Below are 11653 nucleotides of genomic sequence, written 5' to 3' on the forward strand. Positions count from 1 at the left end.
TAATCTCAGCACTCTAATACATATGCTGTCTCTTGGTTTCCTTAAATCAAATCTATTTCATTTCCCTCTTTACAGCTTCCATACATGACCCTAGTTCTAACTTCTGAGGCTATGTAGAAGAAATCAAATCCCTCTTCAACAAGTGAGCCCTTCAAATATTTGAAGGCACCTATTATGTTGTTATTGGAATCTTTTTATTACATCTCTATTATTCCCCCTCCCCACTCTCTACATTATGGTTATCTGTGTCCTCATCCAATCCTATTCGTATTCCTAACACCCAGTAAATGTCAAAATCTTGAGGGAAGAGAATGGCAGGGCTTTTTTTTTTTCCTCCTTAGGATCCATAGCCTCTTGCATGGTACCCTATAATCAGTGGATATTGTATAAATGTTTGTCCAGTTGAACTGATGAGAAAATAAACATTAATCAAGAGAATAGTTAATTGACAATAAACCTTTTAGGCATCAGAGAGATAATACAATAAAACTAGAGAAGACATATCATTGTGCCTAAAAGAAAAAAATAGACCATGTGAAGAGCTATTCTCCCTCTCTCATTTTAATATTTAGATTATTATAATAAAGTGTTCTAGTCAGATGCAAGATAGACTCACATCCAACTTGGCAGGCTACTGATTTTACAAAGGGAAGAATGATTGCAAATATGTCCATATTGAGAAATTATCAAATCTATGGGTCATTTCAGGACTGGTCAGGATGATATGCTAAGACAAAATATGGGAAATCATTAGTCTGATGACCAAACCTTGCATCCAGTTATTTCAAAAATGATTATTAGTAGTGGTGGTATAGAAAGTTTCTTACCGTACCCATTTTCCTACCTCTAAACTGGCCTTTGCCTCTATACCCCATAAAGTTTTGTTTCTTTTCTTAATTGGTGCCTTTTGTCATCTTGTCATATTCATATTTAAATATATCCTTCCCTCTTCCCATCCAATGAGCCATTTTTGTAACAAAGATTTAGAAACAAAGAGTGAAGGAGACAGAGACAGGGAGGTACAGGGAGAGACAATGAGACAGACAGAGGGGAGTGAGGGAGGGGGGGAGAGATATTTGTGTATGTGTGTGTGTTTTTCTGAGAGAGAGAGAGAGAAAGACAGAGAGACAGAGACACAGAGAGAATTAAAAACCATTACTGAGAGTGGGGTGGGGTAGTCAGGGAGATTTTTTAAGCAAAAAAGGGACATTGATGATAATAAAAGATGAATAGGCAACATGGTGCAGTGAAAACAGTGACCTAATATGCTTTTTTTGTTTTTGTTTGTTTGGGTTTTTTTTGGTAAGGCAATTGGGGTTAAGTGACTTGCCCAGGGTCACACAGCTAGTAAGTGTTAAGTGTCTGAGGCTGGATTTGAACTCAGATACTCCTGAATCCAGGGCCGTTGCTTTATCCACTGTGCCACCTAACTGCCCCCCTAATATTCTTAAAAGGTGTAAGGGCTTTTTGTCAACACCCAAAGGCCCCAACCAGAGGAGATTAATCTAGACTGATTGAATTAAGTGAGACTGACTGAGAGCTATTGACTTTTTTGATTAGCCTACTTAAAGTTAATTACATAAAAACCACACCTGCTTGACTCCCAAGAGGGAGTGTTCTCAGAGACTGTGGACTACAACATCAACAAGAGACCACCCTCAACCAATCAGCTTGAAGGACCTCCCCTTCTGGGAGAGGGGGACAGGAATTAAGATGTGAGGCTGACTCCCTGGCTCTGGCCTCTCATTCCAGAACCTTGGGTTGGTGGCTGAAGGAAGGAGAAGAAGGCATCCATTCTGAATCCTAGGGTGGAAAGGTTTTCTTTCTCAATTTTCTGAACTCCATGTGTTCTCTCTTTACTAACCCCTAATATACTATAATAAATGCTTAATGCCTAAACTGTTGCTGAAGCTTCTAACTTAAAAGTAAACAATAGCTAGTTCCCTGCCTCCACACTGTGGGCAGAAAAAGGTGACCACACACATTAGATATTTTTGTTTGTTTGGAAAATTATTATTTAACATTTTTCTTAGGGCCAACTCTGCATGGGAAATTAATGACAGAGGTTTATTTAGAACCCGGATCCTCTGATTCCAAATCAAGTAATTATTTTTCAGTATCCAGATAAAGTGTAACTATCTCAAATTATTTTCTAAGCCAGTGGTGTCAAGTTAAAATAGAAAAAGGTTCACTAAACCACACTAAGGATCACTATGGGCTATGAATTGAAAGGAAACCTACATATTAACATTTTCTATGTTTTATTTTATTCAATTTATTTGGATAAATATTTCCCAGTTACATTTTAATTTGATTCATTTTGCACTTGAGAATGTTGTAGATTCCATGCAGCCTGCAGGCCATGTATTTAACTGCTCTAAGCCATTTTATCTCTGATCTGGATAGAATATTCATCTCCTAAAGTGAAACAACTGCCATTTAAAAAAAATTTCCCAACACTGAACTGATACTAGTTTCAAAATGCATTCCTGACAGATTATGTAAGTCTAAGGAGAGAAGCAGAATTGGGCAATGGTTATATAACTTTAAATTTGGGAAAACCTGGGTTTCAATTCCATCTCTGACACATATTGACTGTGTGATCTGGGGAACAATTGACTTTCCATGAAACAAACAGTTCTCTAAGACTACAGTATAAGTTGCAGAGCAAATGCTGAATTGCAATGGTCCATAGGTTTCTTTACTGGGAGCTACTTCTAGATAAGGAAATACACATCTGGTACCAAAGAAAATTTCCTAATGACAAAGCTGCATGAAAGTTGAAGGGTTATAAGGTGTAGAACCCCATGTATAACAGCATTCCACATGCAAGCACTTTATTTTTTGGATGACATTTTATGTGATTGGACTCATTTTTAATTTTAATTTCACCATCATAAACGCTAGAGTAATACAGAGGGCATGTTTGAATATTGTCTTAAATTAGAAGGTATTTCTCAATTTATCAACTAAGTTCAGTGCTTCCACCCAAATTCAAAAAATAGTATTTACCGTAGACACCTTCTTTACCATAAATAGTCACTCATTTCTCACTTTATATTAAATCCTTAGTCCTTTCAGATTAAATAAATTATATGCTTATTGAATATTATTAATCATAGCAATAACAAATATATAAATTATTTACGGTTTTTTCAATGTGACAAAAATCATACTCAAAATCACCTCAAACCAACACTGTAATGAAGATAACCTTTTCAGTTCTGAAAACACAGTACCATACCATTTAATTTAGGATACCAAATACAATTTGTTCATCAGAATCCTCTTCATCTATGCCACAAGATAAAGATTATGATGGTTTCATTTTTTAAAAATGCCCAGTCTCTTTTCTCTATATTTTCTACAACTTTGACAGGAAGACAATTTTTTCTCTCATGACATCACACTATTCTTTCTCAAAATAGACCCCTGATAAAATTCTCTTTATAATATTTCTTTTAAAACAACAGTTAGAACAGTTTTCCTGGGGCGGCTAGGTGGTGCAGTGGATAGAGCACTGGCCCTGGAGTCAGGAGTACCTGAGTTCAAATCCAGCCTCAGACACTTAACACTTACTAGCTGTGTGACCCTGGGCAAGTCACTTAACCCCAATTGCTTCACTAAAAAAAAAAAAAAAAAAAAAAAGAACAGTTTTCCTAAGAGAGAAAAACCTGACATCCAAATAATGCCATAGGACAATTCATGGAGCAGCAAAAATCATGGAAGAATGTGCTGACATCATTTTCCAACCAAGGAGGGCTTGGAAGGGCCGGAGCAGAGACAGCAGTGGAGCCCAACCCCACAGTCACCCTGACACAGATTCAGTCCCAGGAAGGCCTCACCAGAGGAAGAGACCCCCAGAGCCTCTGAATCAGCTGCAGTGCCAGTGTCATCTGGAACTGAGCTCACAGTCTTGTGAGAGGGCTGAGCCTTTGGCAGGGGGGATATTACAGGGGTTTCTGCTGGTGCAGAGGCAGAACATGTGTTTTTCACCCCTGCTGGGAACCAGGAGGTAGGATTGAGTAGCAGTGGCCTAGGTGGGGGAAGGGCACAGGCTTGTGGGAGCTATAGCACAGAAGTCTTGTTGATTAGCAAGCTGGTCTGAGGTCATCTATGGGCCAGGGAAAAGGCCATGTGAGTGAAGAACCTCCTCCTGCTTAAATCATACCACCTGGGACCCCCTGAAGCTTGGGATAGTGCAGCTTGGAAACAGTGCCCCACTTTAAGGAGCTAAATGTTATGTAAAAGAAAGGCAAGATGAGCAGACAGAGAAAGGTGAGGACCATAGAAAGCTTCTTTAGTGACAAGAAAGATCTAGGTGCACCCTCAGAGGAAGATGTCAATGTCAGGGCCCCTATATCCAAAGATTCCAAGAAAAATATGAATTGGTCTCAGGCCATAGAGGTGCACAAAATTTGATTTTGAAGATAAATTTGGAGAGGTAGAGGAAAAAATGGAAAGAGAACTGAGGGTGATGCAGGAAAGACATGAGAAAAAAGTCAACAGCTTGAAAAGCCAAATGGAAAAGCTCTCTGATGAAAATAATTGCCTAAGAATTAGGATTGAAGAAATGGAAGCTAGTGACATTATGAGAAACCAAATACAATAAAGCAAATACAAATGAATAAAAAAAAATAGAGGGCAATGTAAAATATCTTCTTGGAAAAACTGCTGACCTGGAAAATAAATCCAGGAGAGATAATTTGAAAATTATTGGTCTACCAGAAAACCATTATCAAGGAAAGAGCGTAGGCATCATCTCCCAAGAAATTGTCATGGAAAACTCCCCTGATATTCTGGAAGCAGAAGGTAAAATAGAAATGGAAAGCATACACCAATAACCTCCTGAAAGAGATCCCAAAAGGAAAACTCCCAGGAATCTTATAGCAAAATTCCAGAGCTCCCAGGTAAAGGAGAAAATATTGCAAGCTGCCAAAAAGCAAGAATTCAAGTATTGTGGAACTCCAGTCAGGATAGCACAAGATCTAGCAGCTTCTACATTAAGCGACCTGAGGGCATGGCATATGATATGCCAGAGGGCAAAGGAATTGGAATTACAACCAAGAATCACATTTCCAGCAAAACTGAATATAATTTTTCAGCAGAAAAAAATGGGACTTCAATGAAAAAGAGGACTTTCAAGTATGCTTGAGGAAAAGACTTGAACTGAATGGCAAATTTGACTTTCAAATACCAGATCCTGGAAAACCATTAAAAAATGGAGTTAGGGGATGTACCTGGGGTTGTGCAATGGGTGACTGTCTTGTGTCTGGGGCCAGGTTTTGGCTGGGCTCCTCCTGGGTCCAGGGTGGATGCTTTGTCCACTGTCACCTAGCTACCCCATGATAACATCTTTAGGGTAAAATTGAGGGGTGAGAGGAATGCACTGGGGGAGGGGGAAGGGCAGAGGTAGCATGGGGTGAAATCCCACATGAAAGAAACAGGAAAGGGCTTATGGAATGAGGAAGATATGGGGGAGGAGCAGGGCAGTAAATGAACTTTACTCTAATCATAATAGGCTCATAGACCTTAATCTCATCAGAATTGGCTTAAGGAGGGAATAACATACAAATTCCTTTGGGTGGAGTAAGCTGTCTAAACATTCAGGAAAATAGGAGGGGAATGAAATAAAGAGAGAGGGGCAAAAGAAGGGAGGGAAGATTGGGGGAGGGGACAGACAGAAGAAAATCCCTTTTGAAGAGGGATAGGGTGAAAGAAGATAGATGGTAGAGTAAATATAATGGAGAAGGGAATAGAATGGAGAGAACCAATTAACAACAGTCAACATGAAAAAGAGAAAAGGGGGGAAAATTGTACAAAATATATTTATAGCAACTCTTTGTGGTGGCTAAGAATTGGGAATCAAGGGAATGCCCATCAATTGAGGAATGACTGAAGAAGCTGTGGTGGTATATGATTGTAGTGGAATGGTATTGTGCTGTAGGAAATTATGAACAGGATGATCCCTGAAAAACCTGCAAAGACTCATATGAACTAATGTATAGTGAAGTGAGCAGAACTGGGAGGACATTGTGTATAGTGAGAGTAGTATTGTTCTATGAGCAATTGTGAATGACTTAACTACACTCAGCAGTACAATGATACAAGACAATCTATCCACTCCCATAGAAAGAGCACTTTTGTATTGTACATATATAACCTATATCATGTTGGTTGCTGTCTTGTCATGGGAGGAGAAAAGGGAGGGAGGGAGAAAAATTCAGAAGTCTAAATCTTATGAAAATGTATGTTGAAAACTATACTTACATGTAACTGGAAAAAATAAAATAAATGTCTGTTGCATTAAAAAAAGAAAAGAGAAAAACCTTTTCTTTGTACTTTCTCTCAAAACACCTCCATTAATTGTTTCCCCTAAGCTGATGTATTGAAATGCCAAATACTAAATATTCCATTTGTTTCTTAAAGCCATAGTAACAGCAACAGTCACTTTTGGAAGGGAAGGTTTTAAAAAAGGTGTTACATTTAGATATGGAAGTGTCTTAAACATGTTAAAGAAAGAACTTTACTCCAATAAATGTCAGTAAAACAATAAAATGTGATGTTTATAACAATGTAATAAATGAATATTTTCTCCTCTGTAGTCACTATCAGTCCCAGTAAATTGGACATAGTCATTGCTTTTACTAAAATATCAATAAAGAAAGAGGGAAAAAGTATTTACCTTCCTTAAACAGTTTGTTTTCAGAAAAATGAGAAATTAAACAAAAATTGACAATGTTTGAAATACACAGAAATTGTACTTTAAAAAGTAAGCAGGAGGAGGTCAGCTAAGTGGTACAGTGGATAAAGCACTGGCCTTGGATTCAGGAGTACCTGAGTTCAAATTCAGCCTCAGACACTTGACACTTACTAGCTGTGTTACCCTGAGCAATTCACTTAACCCCAATTGCCTCACTTAAAAAAATTAAGCAGGAATACTATTCTCTTTTATCTGAGAATATAAGAATATTCTTTTTCTTCTCTGTCTGAAGCATCTATGTATGAGTATATTGAGAAGTATTTTCCACATACACTTTTGGTATGATTTTTCATACCATGATTGCCACTTATAAATGAATAGCTTTCTAATCCTTTATACATATCTGGCTAGTTGCCTCTATCAGCATCCAGTGACAATTAATCACAATTGAAAGGAATCCTATCTGAAGGACTCCTTTAGTCTTTGAGATACTCCCCAAAGGTGAAGTTTTATATGGTGTTCAAAACTTTCAGACTTGTTTGCTTCATTGAATTTTATGCTCTTCTCTAGTCCCATAAACGCTGTGTTAACATTAAAGCAAAAAAAAAAATTCTAAAACAGTAAAACAAAAACAACAACAACAACAAAACCATGGCAATTTAAGCTAGCTAAAAGAGGCCAAGAGGACACAGGAGACTTTAGTAGATTTGTACCCCTTTCTTTTGCATCTTTAAGAAAAGTATTTTATTATTTTCCAGTTACATGTAGAAATAATTTTCAACATTTGTTTAGAAAAGATTTCCAATTTCAAATTATTCTCCCTCCCTAACCTCCCTCCCCCACTCCCCTAGACAGCAGGTAATTTGATATAGGTTATATATACATAATAATATTAAACAGAGCATAAAGGAAAAACATCAAAAAAGAAAAACAACAACAAAAACAATAGAAATAGTATTGTTTGATCAGCATCCAGATTCAACAGTTATTTTTTTCTGGATTTGGAGAGCATTTTCCATCATGAGTCCTTTGGAACTATCTTGGACCATTGTATTGCTTAGGAGAATCAAGTGTATCACAGTTGATCAACACACAATGTTGTTGATACTGTGTACAATGTTCTCCTGGTTCTGCTCATCTCACTCAGCATCAGTTCATGCAAGTCCTTCCAGGTTTCTCTGAACTCCTCTTGCTCATTGTTTCCTAAAGCACAATAATATTCCATTACATTCATATACCACAACTTGTTCAGCCATTCCCCAATTGATGGGCAACCCCTCAATTTCCAATACCTTGCCACCACAAAAAGAGCAGCTATAAATAGTTTTTTACATGTGGGTCATTTTCCATTTTTTATGATCTCTTTGGGAAAAAGACCCAAAAGTGGTAATGCTGGGTCAAAGGGTATGCACAGCTTTATAGTCCTTTGGGCAAAATTCCAAATTGCTCTCCAGAATGGTTGGATCAGTTCACAGCTCCACCAACAATGCATTAGTGTTTCAATTTTCCCACAGCTTCTCCAACATTTATTATGTTCCTTTTTTGTCATATTAGCCAATCTGATAGGTGTCAGGTGGTACCTCAGAGTTGTTTTAATTTGCATCTCTCTAATCAATAGTGATTTAGAGCATTTTTTCATATGGCAATAGATAGCTTTGATATCTTCATCAGAAAACTGCCTGTTCATATCCTTTGACCATTTCTCAATTGGGGAATGACTTGGATTCTTATAAACTTGATTTAGTTCCCTATTTATTTTAGAAATGAGGCCTTTATCAGAAGTACTGGCCATAAAATTTTTTTCTCAGCTTTCTGCATCCCTTCTAATTTTGGATGTATTGCTTCTGTTTATACAAAACCTTTTTAATTTAATGTAATCAAAATCATCAATTTTGCATTTCATAATATTCTCTCTTGTTTGATAATAAACTGCTCTCCTTTCCAAAGATCTGAAAGGTAGACTATTCCTTCTTCTCCTAATTTACCTATGGTATCACCTCTTATGTCTAAATCATATACCCATTTTGACCTTATTTTGGTATAAGATGTCAGATTTTTGTTTATGCCTAATTTCTGCCATACTATCTTCCAGTTTTCCCAGCAGTCAAATACTGAATTTCTTTCCCAGAAGCTGGGGTCTTTGGGTTTATCAAACAGTACATTACTAATATCATTTACTACTGTGTCTCCTGTGTATATTCTATTCCATTGGTCCTCCACTCTATTACTTCACCAATACCAGATAGTTTTGATGACTGCCGCTTTATAGTAGAGCTTCAGATTTGGTACAGGTAACCCACATTCCTGTGCATTTTTTTCATTATTCCCCTTGATATTCTTGACTTTTTCTTTTTCCAGATGAATTTTGTTATTTTTTCTAGCTCTATGAAATAATTTTTAGGTAGTCTGATTGGTATGGCACTGAATAAGTACATTAATTTAGGTAGAATTGTCATTTTTATTATATTAGCTTGGCTTATCCATGAGCTATTGATATATTTCCCATTATTTAGATCTGATTTGCTTTGTGTGAAAAGTGGTAATTGTGTTCATGGAGTTCCTAGGTTTGTCTTGGCAAGTAGACTCCCAAGTATTTTATATTATCTACCGTTACTTTAAATGGAATTTCTCTTTCTATCTCTTGCTGCTGGACTTTGTTGGTCATGTATAGAAATGCTGGATTTATGTGGATTTATTTTATATCCTGCTACTTTGCTAAAGTTGTTAATTGTTTCAAGTAATTTTTGAGTTGATTCTCTAGGATTCTCTAAGTATAACATCATATCATCTGCAACGAGTGATAGTTTTGTTTCCTCCTTGCCTATTTTAATTCCTTTAATTCCTTTTTCTTCTCTGATTGCTAAAGCTAACATTTCTAGTACAATATTGAATAATAGAGGTGATAATGGACATCCCTGTTTCACCCCTGATCTTATTGGGAAGGCCTCTAACTTATCTCCATTACATACAATGCTTGCTGATGGTTTTATGTAGATACTGCTTATTTTTTTTTATTGGTGAGGCAATTGGGGTTAAGTGACTTGCCCAGGGTCACACAGCTAATAAGTTTCAAGTGTCTGAGACCGAATTTGAACTCATGCCCTCCTGACTCCAGGAGTGGTGTTCTATCCACTGTGCCACCTAGCTGCCTCCTAGATACTGCTTATTATTTTAAGGAAAACTCCACCTATTCCTAAGCTCTTTAGTGTTTTTATTAGGAATATGTGCTTTATTTTGTCAAAAGCTTTCTCTGCATCTATTGAGATAATCATATGATTGTGGTTAATTTTCTTACTGATGTGGTTGATTATGTTAATAGTTTTCCTAATGTTGAACCATCCCTCCATTCCTTGTATAAATCCTACCTGGTCATAGTGTATTATCCTCCTTTCTTTCTAATATTTCAGACTTTTTCACTTACTTTAACAGAACTAATCCAGATGACCACCTTACCATAAACAGCACTAAATTGGCAAGAAGTATAAGGCATATAGGAGAACATCCAACACAAAATGGAGTTCTTTGTGACAGATAAAAGAATAGTTCAACACAAGCAGCATGTGTAACTATTAGAAATACATGGAGCCCCAGGGAGAGCAAATACTATTAAGTACACAGGAATCTTGTAAAAAATAGTGTCTAGTGTGCTAAAGCTCAGAATAAGCTGAGACTGGTTATGAAAGCTTAAGACAACAAAAAGACATTTTTTATTTGTTTGTTTTGTTTTGTTTTTGAGCTGCATTGTTGAAAAGAGGGAGATCAGACAGTGGGGAAGACGAATGCTTGTAGTGGGTGAGACAATGACAACTGACAATCGAAAAAAGCACAGCCGTAGTACAGTTTTTATTTAGACAGTTCTCTGGAGTTTTCCTCTGTGGTGGGGGCAGAGCCAAGGAGAAAGATCAATATGACCAATGCTTTTAAAGTCAGGTCCCTTTGGATGAATCCATATCTATGTGAGCAGAGTACACACTGGAAATGACAAAATAAATATTGCTTTTCAGAAGCCGCTAGCCAAGATAAGTAATATGATAATAAGTGAGCCCCTAGTTGTCCTTGTTGGATTCAAGTCAACTGACTCAGATAAACTATATCCTTGGGCACTGAAAGAACTTGGGCTATAGTGATTACTGAGCCACCATCAGTAACAATTCAAAGATCTAGAGGAGAGAAAAAGTTATCCTGATTAAATATACACAGGCACACACATATACAAACCCCAATGCATGCATACACAAATACCCATGAGTTGCATAGTGGAGAAGAGAGTCTGAAAACCAATAAGCTTGATTTTGATTCCTGGGGAAAATTTCATGAATGGATCATTAGAGAAATGATTAGCTGACATATAGGAATAGAAACAATAATTACAATGAGACCGCATGGCTTCATCAGGAATATGTCAGGCTAGACTAACCTTTATTTCCTTTTTCAAAATGGTTACTAAACTAGTATGTAAGAAGAATGATTTTAGCAAGGAATTTCATAAGGTATCTCATACTATAATTGTGGAAAAAATGAAGATTTGAATTGGGCATTAATATAATTGGATTTGGAATCAATAAGACTAGTAACTGGGTGGAGGCATAGGGTAACTGTTTCCAGGAAATTAGTTAACAGTTTGTACAATTTCCTGTCTTGCAAGTATTCTTCGAGAAGGATTTGACTCTGAAAATAAGATGTACTGATTATAGGAGGTCTTAGTGAAATTGAGATGAAAGTGAAAGATAAAGTTCCCAGAGTCTCCTTGAGATTATTCTCCCTTGAAGTATAGGAACTAAAGATAAATCAATAAATGTTTTTAAGTGCCTATGATATATCAGTCATTGTGCCATGCCCTGGGAATATAAAGGGAGGCAAAAGACAGTCCTTGCTCTCAGGGAGCTCAAAATCTAATAAGGCAGACAACATGTAAAGAAATATAAACAAAGCAAGTGACATACAGGATAA

The sequence above is a fragment of the Dromiciops gliroides genome, chromosome 1 (genome assembly GCF_019393635.1).
Source record: "Dromiciops gliroides isolate mDroGli1 chromosome 1, mDroGli1.pri, whole genome shotgun sequence".
In the NCBI taxonomy this organism is placed as follows: domain Eukaryota; kingdom Metazoa; phylum Chordata; class Mammalia; order Microbiotheria; family Microbiotheriidae; genus Dromiciops; species Dromiciops gliroides.